The sequence below is a fragment of the Lactuca virosa genome, chromosome 7 (genome assembly GCF_052849685.1).
Source record: "Lactuca virosa cultivar CGN04683 chromosome 7, Lactuca_virosa_CGN04683_v6, whole genome shotgun sequence".
Taxonomy (NCBI): Eukaryota; Viridiplantae; Streptophyta; class Magnoliopsida; order Asterales; family Asteraceae; genus Lactuca; species Lactuca virosa.
The window spans coordinates 59,223,748-59,246,274 of record NC_136432.1 but is presented as its reverse complement, the minus strand read 5'-3'; the positions used below and the strand labels follow the sequence as shown (position 1 = coordinate 59,246,274).

The 22,527-nt window shown below is 38.1% G+C and overlaps 2 non-coding genes across 2 annotated transcripts; one reads left to right on the top strand and one right to left on the bottom strand.

The window, feature by feature from the left end:
- The first annotated feature begins 5,232 nt into the window (after nt 1–5,232).
- LOC145128035 (small nucleolar RNA R71) lies at nt 5,233–5,339 on the top strand. The gene has a single exon (XR_013716638.1). It is a non-coding gene; the product is annotated as a small nucleolar RNA R71 (small nucleolar RNA).
- Nucleotides 5,340–21,757: 16,418 nt separating this feature from the next.
- Nucleotides 21,758–21,864, bottom strand: LOC145128091 (small nucleolar RNA R71). The gene has a single exon (XR_013716693.1). It is a non-coding gene; the product is annotated as a small nucleolar RNA R71 (small nucleolar RNA).
- Nucleotides 21,865–22,527: the final 663 nt, after the last annotated feature.

Below are 22,527 nucleotides of genomic sequence, written 5' to 3'. Positions count from 1 at the left end.
ATTTCCTAAAATTTCTAGCAATTTATTTTTTACTTTTTCTACCCCCTACCCCACACTTATTACATACAATGCCCTCCTTGTATGCATAAAATAAATTAAAAGCAATAAAAGGGAGAAAAAGGAACAGACTCCCCTGGGATAGAAGTGGCAAGATCGAACTCCAAACGTGTAGTTGACATGTGCATCTTGAATATGGAACTTCATCTAAATAGGAACTTGGACTTGAACTCGCGAAAGATGTAAGTGAGCCAACAAGAGAAAAAGCAATGAATCGAAACTTCAATCTCCCATAAGAATGGTGTAAGTCTTCAAAATGTATAGAATAATGTGGGAAAGCATACGCCACTTTGTATAGTAGAGGAAACAGCCAGCATGCGCGTCATAAAAACCCCAAATATAGTGAAAATGGGAAAACTCACGACGTGAGTTATATAGGCTCACGACATGAGGTCGCAGGAATGCGGAATCTGAAATCTATAATAACTCAACTCACGACGTGAATAGTCTATGCTCACGTTGTGAAAACTGGGCGACTGAAAAATGAGACTGCCCATTCTTCTTATTACTTTTGGCATCCCATTCCAATTTCTAAATTGTTAAAGACACTGCTGAATGCATAATTTCTATGATTCCTTGCTAATCTCATCCTCTCTCTCGACTCACCCCACACTTATTTTTAATTGTGGGTCTCGACTCTTAACTCTAGACTTGTAACGACCCTTGACTAGACGATCACGACTCTTGACTCGACTTTACTCCCTTCCCAAGACTCCTTAGCAAGTTGTAATCAAACAACCAAAAGAAAATAAAAGTAACATAATAATAAACCAACAATTGTTCAACAATCCGTACAAAGTGTTCGAACCAAACAACTAAAACCAAATAAACTAGAAACTAAAAACTAAAATAAATAAAACCAAACTAGCGATCAATCATCTTCCTCTTCATCCCGAGCTCCACTAGTGCCTGCCCCATCTCCTCCTTGGCCTTGATACTCGCTCATCCTAGGGAAAATTGGGTAATGATACCCTAAATGAGGAGGCTGCTCCACATGGAAATGTTGCACCAAATTCTCCATTGTCCCACCAATCCAGTTCATGCTCAAGGAAAGCTGGTCAAAATACCCTGTCATATCATCCCCAAAGTGTGATGCTACCATGGGTGCTGATTGGCGAACCGGCTATCCTCCTTCCCCTCGTCCTCTCACATTTCTTCTCCTCGGCCTTGGTTGTGGTGCGGGTTGATCACCCTGCTGCTCACCACCATCCTCATCATCCGACCCCAAAATACCCCAGTGAGTTCCATAATTTTTGACCACCCGCATGGTCTCCAAATAACCCATACTAAACTCATGTTCATCCATGCAAGTCATGGAACGAGTGATACCGGGAACAAGCAACCCATACGATCGGGCCAAATGGGTAATGAAATGCCCTCCACAAATAGGGCTCCCGGGGCGAGAACTGGCAGCAGAGTCAGCCAGAAAGCGTGCCAAAAAAATAGGGAATGTTGCAACACACTCCCGGCTGCAAAATGCACCATAAAAAGAATAAATTCTGCTTTGTCACATTGTCCCCATGCCTTCTGTGATTGATGGAGAAAGTGATAAATCGGTGTAGTACTCGGTGGATAGGAGATCGAATGCTGCTCTCGGGGGACACTCCGGAATTGAATATTCTGGAGGCAATATTATTCCAGAAATCAAACCCAGTGACATCATCCGCATACCCTCTAGCTGCATCCCTCAAAAACATGCCAAACTCGGGAGTCATAGCCTCTTGGGGATCATATATCCCCAACTTCCAAGAAAATTCCATGAGGCTGCATTCCCGATACTCACCCCCGAGACGGAATACCAAAGCTTGTGGATAATGGGGGTCTTGGACATTCTCGTGGAATGTAACTGTTGAGAAAAACTCAACACAAAACTCCTTATATACCCGCTCTTGGATGCGAAAAAGGTTGAGCCATCCCGAGCAAGTGAACGAATAACTATTTCCAATAAATATTTTGGTCAGAAACGGGGAAAACCTATCCATGAGTCCAACTTCCCTCAACCATGTCCAATTGATGGTGGGTGCGACTGCAATCTCCCGGTTGTAAAGCCACCCCAACCGATTGTTCCAACGCGTATAAATATCCCGTGACATATTCGTTGGAAAGACGTAAAACGGGTGGAGATTAGCAACCCCGGTTGGAACTTCTCTTCTGGGAGCCATTCCTGTAAAAAAAAACAAAAAAAAACAAACCAACAAAGACATCCCAAAAGATTAGCATTAAACAAAATTTAAAACAGTAAATATCCAGGATTCACGTCGTGAACCCCTAAGGATTCACGTCGTGAGTTCGTAAGCAGAAATCGGAATCGGACATATCAGGACTCAAATCAGGTCAACAATGTCAATAGGTTTCACTCCTAAGGCCATTTCAAACTAATTACAAGCACATGCAACAACAACTTCACATATACAGGGTAACAATCAAGTGAAATGCAAACCCTAACCCCTAAATCTAGCAAATAAGTCAACAATAAACTATGTGAAGAAGATTAAATTACCTAGGATGAAGAATTACGTAAGCACAAGAGGATTAAAGAACGTGTGTCGGCCGAAATCGAACAAGGGGGGACCAGTCGCCTCTTTCACTTCGTGGGAATAAAGAAATGTTTGGTCAAAGAGGGTTCTGTGTTCTTTAATCTGTGGTCCCGAGTATTTCAGGATTCACGTCGTGAATCCGAAAAGGTTTACGTCGTGAATTCAGTCTGGGCTTAAAAACTGGGCTATTCAATCTATACCAAAATTGGACTGGACTAAAAATAATGGGCCATTTAATTTAATAGAAAATGGGCTAATTATGGATTAATGATATATTGTCAGTTACATCCTGAACTCACGTCGTGAATAGTGATAATTCACGTCGTGAATACTGTAAAATTTTTATTAATTTCAAATTTGTCTATTAACTTGATTCTTAATTATTACCACTTAATTTTAGGGACCTCACACTCAGTGTTATGTTATGTTTAAAGTGTTTTGGATGATATGATCGATTTCCTTAAAACTAAAAACGCAAAAACTAAAAAGAAAAGAAAAACGCAAACCAAACTCGGGTTGCCTCCCAAGAAGCGCTTCTTTTTAGGAGTCTTGAGCTGGACTTCGTGCCTCCTACATTGAATCATCAGAAGAGTCCACCACCTGAATCTTTTGCTCCTTGAAATGTCTCTTGTAAGCTTGAACTCGACGAATATACGCCTTTTTAGAATTCTCCTTTTTAGCTTTGACTTCGTCTCCATCGAGCTTGCGTTTTATCCCTTTAGTCTCTAAATTGTCTTCACATTTAAGCTCCATAATATCATTTTCTTCCTTCACCACTGGACTAGTCACTTTTGATGTAACTTCTTCTTCATCACTCGACATTTCATCACTTTCCTCAATTATCAAAGATGTTGGTTTTGTATAGGCAATGACTTCAACGAAAAACGGAACGGATGCTCTTGGTTTGGTGCGTTTGACTTGTTGAATTGTTTTGATTTCTTCTTCCATAAGCTTCTCTAATTCTGCAAGCTCATCATCATCTTCATCAATGTTAAACACTTCACCTTTAACATCATATCCTTGAAATCCATCTTGTATTCCAAAATCTTCCTTATCATCACCAACTCTCAATATAAGCTTAGATTCACGAACATCAACTAGAGCGCCAGCAGTATTTAGTAAAGGGCGACCAAGAATGATTGGGATATTTGCACCCTCCTTCATATCCATAATTACAAAATCAACTGGGAAAACAAACTTCCCAATTTTAACAAGGATGTCTTCTATAATTCCTCTTGGATGCGTCACCGAACGATTGGCCATGTGGATGGTCATTTTTGTTGCCTTCATTTTCTGAATATTTAGCTTTTGGTAGAACGAAAAAGGCATCAAATTTATGCTAGCCCCGGAATCGGCTAAAGCATAAGTCTTCAAATTGTTACCAAACTCACATGGAAGAGTGAGGCGTCTGGGATCTCCCATCTTCTTAGGTAACTCTCCCAATACAGCTCTTGAGCTTTGTTCACTAAGAATGACCTTAAAATTTTTCTTTAACTCATGTCGAGTATCTATTAAATCTCGTAGGAACTTCGCGTATTCTGGAATTTTTGAAAGTGAATCAACAAAAGGAGTATTAATAGGAATACCCTTTATTTGTTGAATAAACTCCAGATGTTCCCTTTCCAGTGGGCTAAGACTAGCTCGGGACGGGAATGGCAAAGGCGGATTATAAGCTGGAACATATATGGAATTTTTCTGTTCAGACCGGGTCCACGACGTGAGCATAGCGGGCTCACGACGTGAACTAGGTATTCCAGCAGATTCTTCATTTTCTAGTTTCGGCTTCTTCGGCTTTGGATCGGGCTGCGTTGGTTCCACTTCTAATGCCTCCAAAAATTCAGAGATTGCCTCTTCTTCAGTATCAATAGCCATAACATGAGATTGATTTTTCTTTTCGGGAAGTTGTGAAGATAATTTATTAGTCACCAAAGTAGTGAGTTGACCGACTTGGACTTCTAGATTATTGATTGATGCTTGATGATTCTTTAATGAAGCTTGCTGGTCAATCATCATTTTGTGTTGTTCTTTCATCATGTTCATGTGTTCCTTTAGCACTGCATCAGTATCATCATGTCCTCTCTCGGATGCTTCCATAAATCGGGTCAACATGTTTTCCAAGTCTACTTTCTTTTCGGCTGGTGGTTGCTCTTTTTGATAGAAGCCTCGCCCTGTCTGCTTATATTTTTCTTCTTTTTGCCTCTTGTACTCATCGTAAGGCAGCCACTATTTCTTTGGTTTTCTCCAGTCTTCATCATACTTGTCCCCAATTGAGTAGCAAACTTGAGCCTTCTTGTTCCCATGTTCATCCAAATGACAATCCTTAGTCAAGTGTGGCCCACTACACCTTTCACATCCAACCCTTATTGCATGAATTAATTGGTCCATTTGGGTCAATCTCCGGTCCATAGTATTTAGCATCCAACCCTTAGCAGCTATCTTTTCAGATTGTGCACCCCCACTGCCTTTTACTCCATCTTGTCTTGGGTTGTGGTACTCTCGAGAGTGTCTTGCGAATTCTTCAATTAACTCCTTGACCTCCCTTGGATGCTTCTTTGTCAATGGCCCTTGAGAGTCAAGGAGTTGTCTTGTCATAACATTGACTCCATCATAGAAAATAGACATCTCTTGTTGGATGTTTAGGTCATGTTGAGGACAATTCCTTAATAGCCCTTTGTAGTGCTCCCAAGCTTCGTATAATGACTCCCCCGGTTGTTGCTCAAAGTTGGCTATTGCCTTCTTGAGTTTAGCTATCTTGGAAGGTGGGCAAAACTGAACTAGAAATTGCTCACGCATTTGAGCCCAAGTAGTAATTGTACCAGGAAGAAGTGCTTTCAACTAGTCTTTTGCAGCTCCTTTGAAAGTGACTGGTAGCATCCTTAGTAAGATGGTGTCTCTGTTAACATTCGGGACATTGAAATAGTCAGCAATGTCGTTGACTTCATCTAGATGCTTAAATGCATCCTCATGATCCTTCCCATAAAATGGAATATCCTTTAGTGCAGTGAGGATATGTCCCTTCAGCTCGAATGTGGTAGTGGCAGGTATCGCTGGTTGTACTAAACCTGGACCAGCATCTTCACGAATTCGCTTCTTGTAAGCTCCCATTGACATTTCTTCAATGTTTTCCATCTCGTTTCTTGGCTCGTTCTCGGGTTCACTCGTATAAAGTCCAAACTCAGTCTCGGAGTCGTACTCGGATTCAATTGGGAAAGGTATTTGATGTATGCTCTCAACTTTGCTCTTGTCCTTTGAAGATGAACTGGACTCTCCCGTTTTCTTCCCCAACTTCTTTGAGAACACTGACTTGAGTTCTTGTAAGGGTGTCTTCTTTGGTGTTTGATCCTCCTTTACGTTCTTATCTTTCTTTTTGTGAAGGGCTGACTCTGGATCTTCAAGCGGTGGCACCAAAGGTGTGTTGGATCCTCTGGTCATCAACTCCTGCAAAACAGACAAATTGAAAAAAAAACGTAAAACTGAACAAAAACTAAATAAAAATTTCCTACAAATTGGCCACCACGTCGTGGTAAAGACTACCACCTCGTGTTGTCGCAGAAAAACTAACAGAAAAGAAAATCGCAGAAAATCTAAAAATTACTGAACTCACGTCGTGAACTTAAGGTTCACGTCGTGAGCCTAGTACTGGAAAAAAAAAAGCTGAAAAAGTAACTTTTTGCAGGTTTTACCCCACAAAAAGGATCAATCAACCTAAAGCAAATAAATCAAACAAATCAAATAAGCCGTTCCTCGACAACGGCGCCAAAAACTTGATGCGTGCAAATAGCTACACCTAATTTTATTATTTATAACCTAACTACCTTAACTAACTAATTGCACCTAGGCAGTGTACCTCGTCAAAATTATAGAATAGTTGGGTAAGTCGGGTGTCGATCTCAGGGAACGGTTTTGACTAATTAATTTATCTACTATTAAATTGACCTAATTTTAGAGCAAAGAGGGGGTTTTATCTGATTTTGCAAGACCAGACGAACTTAAATCACAAAATTCAATCAATTAATTAAAAACACTCCTGTCTAGTTTGAATCGACTTCTTTATTTATGTTTAGCTAATAATTATGGATTATCAAAGTTGGTCACCAATTATTATGTAATTACCAATTCAAGTCCAAATTTACTAATCTTTTTACCAATTCATGGACTACCTTGTATGGTCACACATAAGTAAAACACAAAATTAGTTATTAATTATAGGTGAGCTATGTAAGATTTATCTAAGCAAACACAATTATGGTCATAAATTATGTCCTCTAGCACAGCTAAATTAGTTACTTTTATCACATATCTAAGATTTTGGTCGATCCTAGGTCTAGCAATTCAATGTTCACTAAATCACTAGGTTTCAAGTTCATGTAATTTAATGCTTACTAAGCTACACAGAACATGAATTTAAGAAACTAAGAAACTAAAATAACATGTTAGGTAATGATAATCAAACACAAGCAATTTACCAACTAATCAAATTCAATAGTCATTAAGCTAAAACATAATTCTGAAGCTTCATCTAGCTAGACAAGAGCTGCTGGATTCAGCTACTCATAGTAACAAGTAAGCAAAAACAAATCAAATTATCAAACATGTTCATAACTATCAAACTAATTAACTAATTATGAACCTTTACTCTTTTTGATGTTGAAGGCCTTTTCCATAACTCTTCTTCTGCTCAAGATCGTCTTCGGGTAAGCTTCCAATCAGCCAAAAAACTCTCCAAGTCGTAATGGGCAAGGGAATTTATAGTTTTCTGATTTCCTGAGTTCACGTCGTGAACAATAGGGATTCACATCGTGAATGCGATCTTTTCGTATTTGACAAGGACTCTTCCACCCGGATGCAAATCTTCTGGAACAATAGATTCACGTCGTGAACATCAAGTTACTCACGTCGTGAGAACGTCTTTTTGGTGGAATTTTTTATCCTTCTTCCCTTCGAGCCTCCAAAGTTCCAAATATTGTCAATTCTGGTCCCTTACTTCGAAAGTGCCTTACTTTGGCTGCAAATTACAATTTATCCTTATAAGTATCATAATTCTATGCAAATAACCAAAATATTAATAAAAACATAAATAAATATTGCCTAAAAATGTCTATAAATATGACAATATCAACTTTGGATTGGTAACTCCCCTTTCTTGGAATTCTCCATACTAAAACGCTTTAGTACCTTGTCCAAGTAAGTATTTTGACTAAGTCCTATTAGTCTCTTACTTCTGTTTCTCACTATCCTTATTCCCAGAATATAGGTAGCCTCTCTGAGGTCCTTCATAGCGAAGCACTTCCCAAGCCAGGACTTAACTTCCTACAGGGTTGGGATGTCGTTTCCTATGAGTAGTATACCATCGACATACAATACGAGGAAGCTAACTATACTCCCACTGGCTATGACATATACACATGATTCATCCTCGCTTCGCAGGAAGCCAAACTCTTTGACTTTCTCGTCGAAACAAAGATTCCATCTGCGAGACGCTTGTTTCAATCCATAAATGGATTTCTCAAGCTTATGAAGGGTTTTGAGCATTCTAACACTCCTAAGTGTACATGCAACCCTAAATACCTTGGATCTATGTTTTCTCTATTATACATGCAAATATGAATATTCCAAGGTATTACCCTATCTAGCATACAATCTTTGATACTTGGGTAATAAAACAAGTTAGAAGATATACCTTTTTATGTAGCTTGATTCCTTGATGCTTAAGAGCCTAGTGCCCCAAGTGTGACACCTCAAATGGTTCACACAACATAATCAACACATGGAATAACCATGAGAAGAAGACACTCATGCTCAAAATCGGCTAGCACTCATCTATGTATCACTAGTGCCAATTTCTTGAGCTAAAGGTGTCCTTATATAGTGTGCATATTAGGGTTACACCATGTACTCATGACTTTACCCATTCCTTATGCTCCATGGGTTTTAACCTCCATGGAGTATCCATGGATCACCACATGGGTTAAACCCAACATAAGGAATCATGGATCATAAGCCCACATATATAAGAATGAATGATTTACACAATCAATCCCCATATATTTAATTAGTCTCTTTTTTATCACTAAATTAAGTCCAAATTAATTCTTGATCAATACTAATTAAATAACATGATTTCATATTAATATATTAGAACTTATAATATATTAATATGTCACAAATGTCCTCTTCTCATAAAACGGTCTATCCAAATGTTCTGATGCCATGCAACCCAAATGGACCATGTCGAGTCGGGTCAAGTACATACCAAATATAGTTATGGACTTAGACACTAATCCAACAGTCTCCCACTTGGATAAGTCTAAAACTATTATTGAGTATGACTTCAAGAACCGACTGGCAATCGTAGCTCTTTAAGCCGCTGTCGAACTCTGACGTTGTAACTGAACTCTGATCTCGTCAATGACTTGTCCATTAGATAAGGGATCATATATTCCTCCATTCTAGATATCATATGGACTGAGACATGGATTATAAATCATTCTCTCTGTCCATTTGTTGTTTCCCGATTTCCGATTTATGACGACTGACTAATTGAACAAATCAAATCAGTCCAGGCCCGACCGAGCACTTACATTTGTCATCACTAAATCATCGAGGGGCCCACAGATATCGCTTTGATCCTGAAGGTAAAAGGAATGGATAAACTTCGACTCATATGGCTTGTTCTACTACTTGTTGAATCATACACAAAAGCACATTTTATAACATCGAGTTACCAATGCGTTTTCGCGTAATCAATGTACAACCAACTCATAGTAACAAATCATATCTCTAGGTTTGAAGAATATAAGATATTATCGTCTCATGATCACTCGTGATAAAATCCATGAAGGGTTTTAAATGAGCGCGGGTTGAATCCAATACTCAGAACTTATGAGCACTCATGAGTGTTGTAGCACCTCTTTGCTATGTCCAACATCTTAGACATCTACAAGCCAACTCATGACAGTCTTGATTCATATCTACTTCCAACATATGACCGACTGTGGATGGTTTGAATAACTTAGTCATTCGGGAGGAATGACCTAGTTTATTTTGGAAGTTAAAACATGCAAAATGAAACACAAGAATGATTGAATCTAGTATGGTATCAAAACCTATGAATATAAATAGAACACTTTTTATTTATCACCATACTAATTACTCATTATTCATTGTTCCGGTTTTATCAACTTTATACTTGAATTAAAAACACTTGTTGTCCCATGCTCCAAGCATGTACACTATGTTTTTCTAAACAATAGCTTTGCCATACTCCAAGTATGCACCCTATGTTTGTCTAAACATTAGTTATGCCATACATCAAGTATGCACACTAAGTTTGTCTATGATCTTCACTCTGTGAAATAGATCGATTGAACATAATTCCAATGAATCTCATTTCACAATCCTAATTCCTTACCGCAAAAGCAAGAATTCCAAATCCTGCCATTTACCAAAATCTGTTAGATTATAAACTTATATGCATTGATCCTCTTGTAATGATTATGCACAAAGTCACAAAGACTTGTCAACAGACATTACAGAGTATTCCAATGGAGATCAACTCCATGGAAATATCCTTCTTGCATTAAGTTTTTCTAATCTTACACAGATTGAATAATTTCCACCTGTGGAAACATTTCCATATTCCCATTTTTGACTATCACTTCTGAACAAGAGTTGCCTGTTTTCAGAATATGTCAATATGGTCCTTCCAAAATTAACACTATACTTCCAACTGTCCCTGAGCAACCAATCTTTGGTAAAGCTTAGATTGTCCTCGATAATTGCTTAATCAAATTAGTCACATCCAATTCTAGACTTTTCCCTCTTAATGCCCTGAGCATTTGGAAAATTTAGAAAGGATGAATATTATAGCACATGCAATCGATCCTATATCAGAAGCATATGGGACACAATTCATGATGTCTCACATAAAGACATGATACTAGACCAGTGCTTTTGCTATAATATTTCTATCTCTATTTGCCATGTTCTCATAATTCAGATTATGAAAAGGGATGCCGTAATCATAATCGAATTTTAGAACGTAAATAATGTTCCTATATATAGAATTTCCTTATTTTGAGCCATTCTAACATGAAATTCATATATATATATATATATATATATATATATATATATATATATATATATATATCCTTGACCAAAGATGATTAAAACCTCAATCTAAGCTTTTAGAATTGAAATGAAGTATAATTTCCTCTCCCTTAATTATAGCAAAACAACTTTTCAACCCCTGCAACTTCACGAATTGAAACTTTTGTTTTCTATAATTAACATTGCTGTCTTGCAATACTAATCATAATTATCATGCTCCCACTAACATGAGAATTATTAGCATAACACTTATGCTCCCACTAGCTTTGACATGTACTCAGAAATCAGCTGGACTTCTAGAAATCAAAACTCTATTGACTTCCTTACCAAAGTTCAAATTTCTGTTACGAGATGCTTTGATAAAACTTTATCAGGATCATACACCTTTCCTTAGATAGCACACATGTGTGTTTAAACAATTTCAGGACTATGAAAAGGGGTGCCGTAATCATAGTATCAATTGTTCAGACCTTTGCCATTCCTCACAAGTCCATGTTAGTGTGTCGGTTAACCACACACGCTCTACTAACGACTTTGAGAATGCAAATATCACACTTGCTATCTACGTAAAATCTACTTAGTGAAAGCGTTTCCTCACCATCTTTTTCATGAATCGGAGAGAAACCTTATGACACTTAGATTGTTTATGGTGTAACTGATCTTATCCAAACCCATATGGACTGAACTCAATCTTACTTTCTTGCCACCTGGCAGCATAGGGGTCTGTCATTGCTTCCAAGTTGTTATGCAACCAATTGAGAATTCTCAGAACTCATATGCAAAGCCAACTTTGACTGGTATGGGCATAAAAATAGGAATATGTCAACACGATAGGTTATAAACCTCATGTCGTGTGCTAGTGATGAACTACAGGTTTATTCTTGATTAGATCTTGAAGTTTTTTTCAAGATCTCTAAGACTCCCACTGTCCTCTTGACATGTAAGAATCACTTGTCAAATATTCAAGAGATAGTGCGGACTCTTTTATCAAGACTAACACTTCACACAATTGGCCTAAGTTGGTCTTTGTTTTATCCAAAACATCACAACTTACCAATTTCAAATGTACAAGAGTAGGATACTTTTACTCTTACATTTGACAAGTGTTATAAACCTTTCTTTAAGATCTGTCACTCAACTTACAGTCTTGGAGTATGACTCTAAGACTTGTTTTGGAACGAAGTATGAATCATCTTCTTGATTTAACCATTTCCACAATTCTTGATTCCTCTTCTTAGCCATAGGAATGCATTAAGATGTCCTTAGAGGACTAATTGTGACATGATTTCTAAATCATTAAGATGATCACAAAACCTGATACTAAAGTACTCTCCCATCTTTTTAGATTTGAGAAACTTTTATCTTTCTGCCTAACTTGATTCTGCTCATTCGTTCTGCCATACATTGGAATTTTTCCAATGTCTCAGAATTATACTTAAGCTTGTAAGTATAACCATATTTACTAAACTTTAGTAAATCATGACGAATAGACTTATTAATCTTTTTGTGGTGGACTTTGACTAGTACACAAGAATGTGTACTCGATCCCTTAGTCCTTTCACTTGACTCACATATACATGTGAACAAGTAACTAGTCTTAATTTTTCCAAAATTGAAACTTCTCATTCATCATACTATATCACTTGCATGATTCCAAGTTTCGGTCCAATTGAGAACTTGGGTGATGAGAATCTTTCCTTATTTGGTAAATTTAGACACTACCACAGATGAAAAAAAAAACAAATCCATTTTCCATTATTGCTATCAATGGAATCATATAAGCAACAATTTTTCACAAATGCCATTGTAAGGATACTGAGAATAAATAAAATCAAAAATTTCCTTTTAATTTTAAAACTTTGCGGAAAAACTTATCCTTACAGTGCAAAAGCATATGAAAGACTTGTTGTTATCTATTCCTAAGTAGTATATCATAACTCCTAAGCAACAGCTCAAAATTCTGATCACTGAACCATGCAATCGAGATCCATCTTTGTGATCAGAATCAGCATACACTTCCTTTTAAGTTTCTTCACTTTACTTTGATTCTTAAAACATCAACATGTGACCCAGTCACATCATGTAACAAGAATCTCAGAATAGAAACTTAACAGAGTTAGATAGTGGACTTTATCTGAAGTTGGGTCAAACTTATTGACTTGATCAACCTTATGATCTTTCAGATAAATAGGCAGCTTCGCAATCAATGCCCCTTCCTTTGGCAATAGACACATATGGACCCTTTGGTAGGACTCTCTCAAACTTAGCCATTCTCTTTACCATTTGGTCAACCGAGTTGACTATGGCCGATCCCTTTCCATTGGGAAGAGAAAGCTTTTACTGGGTATCCAATGTTACCATTGTCAATGTCCATTGAAGGTTTGGGAAGTTGATCTACTAATCAGATTTGCTCTGCCAGTGCTCCAAATCATTGCTGATTAAGCAGCACAAAGCAAATAGATAAGATCATTAAGGGTCATGTCATAGTCCTTTACATAGTAGTCTATAAGGAACTTACTATGTGACTTAGAAAGTGATTGAGCATCCAACTTTCTTAAGACTTTGACACCCAACTCTCCCGGCTTGTCAATATGTGACTTCATCTCCAAGATGTGAGCACACATATACCTTGCTTGCCAATAGGGTTTGAGTGACCTTGAACTTGTGGGTTAGGGAGAATAATTAGAGGAGGTGGAGGAAGTAAAGTTCCAAGAGATTTGGGAAGATCACACATGTCTGAACTAGACATCTTTTGAGAGATATTCAAGAAAGTTGATTCAAGGTCCTTAATATAACACCCAATATGAAATATTAAGGCTAGGACCCAACACAATATTTTATAACTTGGAAGAGGGATGTCGTAATCCAAACTATAGAATATTTGAAGGTAGGTGAATGACGATTCACCAATTTCCACCATGAAAACGAAATAATTTATCAGGTTTTAATTGGATTTGAAAATCCTAGATCTTTTGAGATTCATTGAACTTTTCAATGGCATGTTTCAATCTCGAGTGTGCCCTTCAGGTTTTGTGACTGGGATTCCGAGGATCACAAAACAAGGTGTGAAGTAACCATGCAAATATACTTGGTACCCTTAATATTTACCCCTTAATCGATGTGCCGGTTAACCACACGCGCTCCACCGATACTATGATAAACATTAAGTTACCCTTTGCCTACCTTGTTAAGTCAAGCTAGTGTGCCGATTAACCACACGCGCTCCACTAACCGACTTAAGCAAAGTGCAAAGTGTAATTTCATGGGTTAGCACCTTATTCACATTTTCCTAAGTAACTAAGATTAGGAATTTATAAGTGTTTAGTTACTTAGTATTTATGATTTATACTTTTAATGAAGGGAGAATTATAGTCCTTGCCCTACCCGTTCGGCTAACGACCCTCCACCAGTCAAGGAAGCAGTGGGTGAGAGTGGACACCCATTAAACTGCCATTTTATAGGCAGTAACCTTATACCCCCCTTATAGACCGGCTTCGTGAATGAGGTCTACTAACGGTAAGACTGACTTGCTTTTATACATATATATATTATTAACTTATAATATTATAAAGTATAAGGGTTAAATTTTTTAACTTTTAAAAATCCTAAGGGCTTAATTTGGAATTAAAGTATTCATGAAAGAAAACTTTTCAAATTCCAAAACTTGAGGGCAAGTATTGAACTATTCAAAAACTTTTCAATTTCATAACTTATGTGTTTAAAGTAGTTTTAATTCAAAAAACTCTTCAAGTTCCATAACTTGAGGACAAGTTATGGAAGACTTTAAACCATTAAAGAATGTGACTTTTCTTTATTCATAACCTATGGAAATATTTATGAGTTTTATGAATCTTAAATGTGACTTTTCATCTAACTTGAGGACAAGTTAAAAAAACACATTTTAGAATCAACTCTTAGATTAATTTGGATTGAAAACAACAATTTCACATAAAATTTTCTATTAATCTAAGCAACTCATAAGAACAAGATAATACAAATCAAAATTTTTTCATGTAATTAGCCTAATCCTTAAACTAATACAAAACATGAATCTATTGACAATTATCTTTGAAATTGGATTAGCATGAACATTACCACATCAAAACAGGTTTATAGGTTCAAAAACAGCTTATGGTAATGTTCCTAGTCCATTTCTAGCCAAAACAGTCGAAGATATGCTGTCTGGGGGTCCAACTCGTCGAGTGCATGAACCAACTGTCGAGTTGGATCGGTTTTTCCTTGGACTCGTCGAGTCCCTTTATGGACTCGGCGAGTCTGCTGTTCAGACAGCAAAAAACTTCGATTTTTCAGCAATTTTAGCAAGTATAACAAGAAAACAAGCCTAGGCTCTAATACCACTGAAGGGTTTTAAGCATTCTAACACTCCTAAGTGTACATGCAACCCTAAATACCTTGGATCTATGTTTTCTCTATTATACATGCAAATATGAATATTCCAAGGTATTACCCTATCTAGCATACAATCTTTGATACTTGGGTAATAAAACAAGTTAGAAGACATACCTTTTTATGTAGCTTGATTCCTTGATGCTTAAGAGCCTAGTGCCCCAAGTGTGACACCTCAAATGGTTCACACAACATCATCAACACATGGAATAACCATGAGAAGAAGACACTCATGCTCAAAATCAGCTAGCCCTCATCTATGTATCACTAGTGCCAATTTCTTAAGCTAAAGGGGTCCTTATATAGTGTGCATATTAGGGTTACACCATGTAACTCATGACTTTACCCATTCCTTATGCTCCATGGGTTTTAACCTCCATGGAGTATCCATGGATCACCACATGGGTTAAACCCAACATAAGGAATCATGGATCATAAGCCACATATATAAGAATGAATGATTTACACAATCAATCCCCATATATTTAGATAGTCTCTTTTTGATCATTAAATTAAGTCCAAATTAATTCTTGATCAATACTAATTAAATAACATGATTTCATATTAATATATTAGAACTTATAATATATTAATATGTCACAAATGTCCTCTTCTCATAAAACGGTCTATCCAAATGTTCTGATGCCATGCAACCAAATGGACCATGCCGGGTCGGGTCAAGTACATACCAAATATAGTTATGGACTTAGACACTAATCCAACAGCTTACACACTCTATTAGGATGCTTCGCATCGACAAAACCATCTGGCTAATTCATGTAAACATCCTCAGCCAACTTCCCATTAAGGAACGCGGTTTTGACATCCATTTTCCATATTTCATAGTCATGAAATGCAGCAATGGCTAGCATCACCCTAATAGACTTTATCTTTGCAACTAGCGAGAAGGTATCATCATAGTCAACTCTTGGAGTTTGAGTAAAGCCCTTCGCAACCAATCGCGCTTTATAGGTGTGTACTTTCCCATCCATGTCGGTCTTCTTCTTGAAGATCCATTTGCATCCGACCGTCTTACGACCTGGCACGTTGTCAACCAAATCCCAGACTTGGTTGTCATACATGGACTGAATCTCGCTGTCCATAGCCTCTTTCCATTTTGCAGAATCCTGGCCTGTCATGGCTTCCTTGTAGCTATTAGGTTCATCCAAATTTATTAGTGTACTGTTGCTAATAAACGTATCACCTTCACTTGTTATATGAAAACCATATAGCACAGGTGGAACACTAACTCTACTGGAACGTCTAAGAGGTAAGGACTCGTCAATCGGTTCAACAGGAGTTTCCTCCTCAGGTTGAGCGCCAGTGTTAGAGGTTCCTTCATCGTTCGATTCTTGAAGCTCTTCAAGATCGATTTGCCTCCCACTGTCTCCTTGGCTTATGAGTTCTCGATCTCGGAAAACCCCTCTCCTCGCAACGAAGACAACATTATCACTCAGTCTATAGAAGAGATATCCAAAGGACTTCTATGGGTAGCCGATGAAAATACATCACTCACTACGAGCTTCGATCTTGTCGTCAGTCTTTCGTCTTACGAAAGCCTCGCAACCCCAAACCTTGATATGTGCCAACGAGGGAGCCTTCCATGTCCATATCTCTTGAGGTGTTTTGGCAACCTTCTTTGTAGGGCCTAAGTTAAGGATATGGGCGACAGTCTCTAAGGCATACCCCCAGAATGAGATAGGTAGCGAAACATGACTCATCATGGAACGAACCATGTCCAACAAGGTTCGATTATTCCTCTCAGCCACACCATTCAACTGCGGTGTCCTAGGTGGCGTCAATTGCGAAACCATTCTGCATTCCTTGAGGTAGTCGTGGAATTCAAGACTAAGGTACTACCCACCTCGATCAGATCAAAGCATCTTTATTTTCCTGCCCAACTGATTCCCCACTTCCTGCTTGAACTCTTTGAACTTTTCAAAGGTTTCTGACTTATGCCTGATTAAGTAGATATAGCCATATCTGCTATAATCATCGGTAAAAGTCACGTAGAAGCGGCTTGCATCCCTTGTGGTGGATCTAAAGGGTCCACATACATGTGTATGCATGAGATCCAATAAACCCTCGCCCTTTTCACATGAACCAGTGAAGTAAACAAGACTCGCACACGTCATCGTCCCTAAGGTCGAATGACTCTAACACTCCATCCTTTTGGAGTTGGGCTATGCATTTCTTGTTGACATGTCCAAGACGACAATGCCACAAGCATGCTTTGTCTAAACTACTGGAAGATTTGATATGCAATACATCATTTCCTAAGTTGTCTACAACCATCACAGTTTCATATATTCCATTACAAGGCAATGCTTCAAAATAGAAAACACCATTAAGATCAGCATTAATAGAACCCTTTTCATTATCAAATGAATATCCACATCCTTGTCTATACAAACCATGAAAAGAAATGATGTTTCTAGCAATTTATGGAGAATAGAAACAGTTATTCAAATCTAGTCCTAATCCATTACTAAGCACTAAAGAGTAAACTCCAATCTTGGTGACAGGTGACGATCTTTTGTTCCCCATGATCAAGTTTATCTTCCCATGCTCCACATCCCTATTTCTTCTTAGTCCCTGCAAATCAGAAAAAATGCGAAAACCACATCCTGTATCAAGAACCCAAGAAATAGCATGCGATGAATCATTAGATTGAATAGTATAAATACCTGTGAAGGACGGCTTCATTTTTCCATCCTTGATATCTTACAGATATTTCGGGCAACTTCGTTTCCAATGCCCTATGTCGTGGCAGTGACAGAAATCTGCATCCTTTGGGTTTGAGGTGGGTGCAGTGGGACCAGCCTTGGTTCCACTAGAAGAGGTCTCATCACGGGACTTTCCCTTATGGTGGCTCTTTGAGGGAGTCTTTCTCTTCTTGCCCTTCCCTTGCCCAATCGCCAAAAGTGGGGCAACAGTAGGAGTAGGAGTTTGTGCAATGGACTTATCCTTGAGGTTTCTCTCAGCAATCCTCAATAGGCCTTGAAGTTTACTCAACGTGACCTCCTCTTTGTTCATGTGGTAGGTCATGCGAAACTGGTTGAAGCAGGGTGGCAGTGAATGAAGAATGATGTCAATCGCCAGCTCTTCATCGAAGTTAACATTATTCTTCAGCAGGCGGTCAACATACCTCTGCATATTCTGCAGATGAGCAGTGGCAAACTCTCAGTCTCTCATCTCGGTCGTGATCATCGAAGTGATGATGTCGTACCTCTCCTGCCTTTCACTTTGGCGATACCTTTCAACCAAGTCCTGATGCATTTCATAGGGATAGAAGTCCTCGTAGGACTTTTGGAGTTCAACAGTCATGGTCGCTAGCATGATGCAATGGACTTTCGTGGCATCACGCTCATGGGCCTCGAAGGCAGCGATCTCCTCGGGAGTAGCAGTGTTCATGCCCACCTCTTTCAGCTCCTTGTCGAGGACATACTCCTTGTCCTCGTAGCGGGTGACCATCCTTATATTGCAGATCCAATCATTAAAATTGTTTCCGTCGAAGATCATTCTCCCACACAAATTCATGAGTGAGAATGAGCCGGAGGCGTTTGAGCTTGAAGCGTTATGGTTTGAGTTCTACATCTAAAAAAAGAAAAGAGACAAAGTTTGATTACATAAGAATCCCCAATTAAACACCCAAATGAGAAATTAGGGCTAGGATCCAACAACATTATTTGCAATTTAGAAGAGGGATGTCGTAATCTAAACAACAAATAATTTGAAGGTAAGTAAATGACGATTCACTAATTTCCACCATGAAAAAAAAGAGAATTAAGTTTAAATGTACTGAAAACTCGCAGGTCTTTTGAGATTCATTGAACTTTTCAATGGCATGTTTAAATCTCGATATGCCCCTCAAGTTTGTGACTGGGATACCGAGGATCACAAACAGGGTGTGAATAACCATGCAAATATACATGGTGCCCCCAATGTTACAGTCACCTAATCGATGTGCTGGTTAACCACACACACTCCACCGATCTATGAAAAACATCGAGTCACCCTTTTTCACCTTTGCTTAGAGCCAAATTAGTGTGCCAGTTAACCACACACGCTCCACTAACGTCTTAGCAAGAGTACAAAGTGTAATTTCATGGAATAACATCGAATTCACATTTTTCCTAATGTAACTAAGATTGGGTGTAACAACGTAAATTTTCAAAACAATTTTTCATTTTTACAAGTTAATTTCATTCATAAGATATCATAAGAATCCATTGTATCACATGTCATCATAATAAAACAAATCCCATGATCTCTAATACATATGATATTTGCATATTTAGCCATATATTTAGTATATATTTTTATCAATTATTAGCTAATTATTTCCATATTATGGACAAAAGGTACTTAATAATGTTTAAATTGTATTTTCAGTCCAGAAGTCATGCTCGGGAGCAAAAAGGAGGAAGGAGATGCAATTAGAAGCTGCAGAATGAAGAAAGAAGTACAAACCTGAAGCTACTCGGCGAGTCCAATAGTCTGCTCGACGAGTTTCCACGAAGATTCGTGAAGCAACACGTAAAGTCCTTACCGTACACAGATTCTTCAAAGGTACTCGGCGAGTTGGTTGCCTACTCGACGAGTAGCCCCTGTTTTGAGTTATCTATAAATAGAGGCAATAAATCCGATTGGAAGACCTTTTTGGCTTTTCTGGAAGATACTTTGTGACTAAGGAAACCCTTGGGGACCTGAAGAACGTGGGAAGAACCCTAATTTCTCACTCTTAGAAGATTCAAGGCAACTTAGGTTTAATTTTCCACTTTATCTTTGAATTGAACAATGTTTGAGTTGATTACTTTCGTTTTTAGCTTTTTGACTACTGTAATCATGAGCTAAATTTACTAGTTTCTGTTTAGGGAAGAAAATTTTACTCCTATGGATTAATTTTATGGTTTGATTAATTGTTAATTGGTGATTTTGTTAATATAAGCTTGTTAAAGATCCTTATGCATTAACCATAACTATTCTCTGTTCATAGGAAGGCAATTAGGCTGCATGAACATCTCTTAATTTTACCTCATATGATTTATGTGAACATTTGTTATGTGCCTAGGACTAGTGAATATGAAACTATGATTAATTAGAGAATGGGTAAATTAATGTGTGAGCTTGTTGATAAACCAACAACAAGAGGCTAATTGAATTAGTAATTTGATTAACCAATTACAAGTCTTATTTAATCCGAATAATTGAACTAGGGAATTAATTAGCTTAAACACTTGATCATTGCTTAAATTAATTGATTTTCTAAGGATTGGTAATAGCAAATGCAAATCTAATCACTTTAGTCGGTAACCAATAACAATTAATCTATTGCTTTGCCATAAAATTAACCATAGGAGTGAATGAGTTGAACCTAAGCAGAAACCTTTTATTAAATTTGGTGAATTTTTACTTGGGTTTAGTTGATTAGTTAATTGCGTGTTAGTTAGTGTGTCTAAGTTTCTAGTCTTGTAAAACTAGAGAAAACCCTTTTACTTTGATTACTTGTTAGTTAAAATTAGTTATTAGGTTAATTTCCGTTCCTCGAGTTCGACACCCTACTTATTCAACTATACCACTAAAAGACAGGTTCACTGCCTTTGTGTGTTTAAATTATATTTTTAGAGTAGGAATAAAACGAGTTGGTTTTACACACATCAAGTTTTTGGCGCCGTTGCCGGGGAACAGTTTAAAAATTAATTCTAATTTCTAGTTTTATCGATCCTTTGTGTGAGATTATCTTGCACAAAGTTATTTTTTTCAGTAATTCAGTAATTAGGTTAAGTTTTAGTATTTAATTGTTCTTATTTGTTTTTTATTTGTTTTTAGGCTTTTAGGCAGTGTACTCGCCGAGTGCAGTCGAACCTACTCGACGAGTTCAGTGCTGATTTCCAGTTTCGTTTTTATTTTCTTTCTGTTTCGTTTTTGTTCTTTTTACACGTTTTTCTTGCTTTTATTGCAGAGTGTTTATGACCAGAGGAGGCAATACACCTTTAACTCCACCACTTGAAGACCCGGAAGCTACTTTAAGGAAGAACAAAGGCAAAACCGTTGGAGAATCCGCATCTTCAAAGAACTCACCTTTGAAGAATCTCAAATCCGTTTTTAGCAAGAAGAAGAGCAATAAATCAGGAGCATCCAGCGCCTCCTCCTTGGCAAACGAAGACCCAATCATGGAAGACATCGTGTACGAATCCGATAAGGAAGAAAGCGAATTTGAAGAAGGTAGCGATCTAGAAGGCGGATTCGGCGGCACCATGGCTAACATCGATGAAGTTACCATGGGCGAGTTGAAGAAGAGGATGCGTGAAGATACCGGTCCGGGACTCGTGCAGCCCGCGATTCCAGAAAATGCCAACTTTAAACTTAAAGGCCACATACTCGCCCAACTTAAAGAAATTCCGTTCTATGGAAAAGATCACGAAGACGCGTACAAGCACCTAGAAGAGGTCAATGATATAGCCGATTACTTTAACTTTCCTAATGTGGCCCGCGACACCGTTCTGCTTCGCATGTTACCGGTCACATTTAAAGGCGCTGCAAAAGATTGGCTAAAATCACACCCTCCAGGATCCATCACCACATGGGCTAGAATGAAAGAAGAGTTTATTGATCAATTTTGCCCGCCATCGAAGATAGCCAAGTTGAAGAAAACTATAGCTAATTTTGAGCAACAAGCCGGAGAATCACTTTATGAGGCGTGGGAGAGGTACAAAAGCTTACTAAGGAATTGCCCACATCATGATCTTAATAGTCAACAAGAAGTCTCCATTTTTTATGATGGAGTAAACGTGACAACAAGGCAATTACTTGACTCGCAAGGACCGCTCACAAAGAAGGCACCCCCGGTGATAAAGCAACTAATTGAGGAATTCTCTAAGCATTCTAGAGAATACCACAATCCAAGGAATGATGTGACATGGGGATCAACTTATGCAGCTTCAGAAGATTTGTCGGCAATTATGGTAATGTTGAAAAGCATGGATAGGAGGATGGATAAAATGGATCAAACAATCCATGCTATTCGGGTAGGATGTGAGAATTGCAATGGGCCTCATCTAACTAGAGATTGTGATTTGGACGAGAACGGGAATAAGAAAGTGCAAGTATGCTATTCTAGTGGTGATAGATTTGATGACGATTGGCGAAAACCTAAGAAAGAATGGCTTCCTTATGATGAGTACAAGAACGCGAAGGATGAGAAGTGTAGACAAAAGGCAAGGGGTTTTACCAAAAGGAGGAGCCGGTACAAGAAAAGAAACCAAATTTGGAAGAAATGCTCACTAAATTTGTAGCTGCATCCGAGAAAAGACACAATGACCATGATGCTGCAATACAAGATACAAGAACAATATTAAGGAATCAGCAAGCATCTATTCACAACATTGAGAAGCAGCTGGGGCAACTTGCC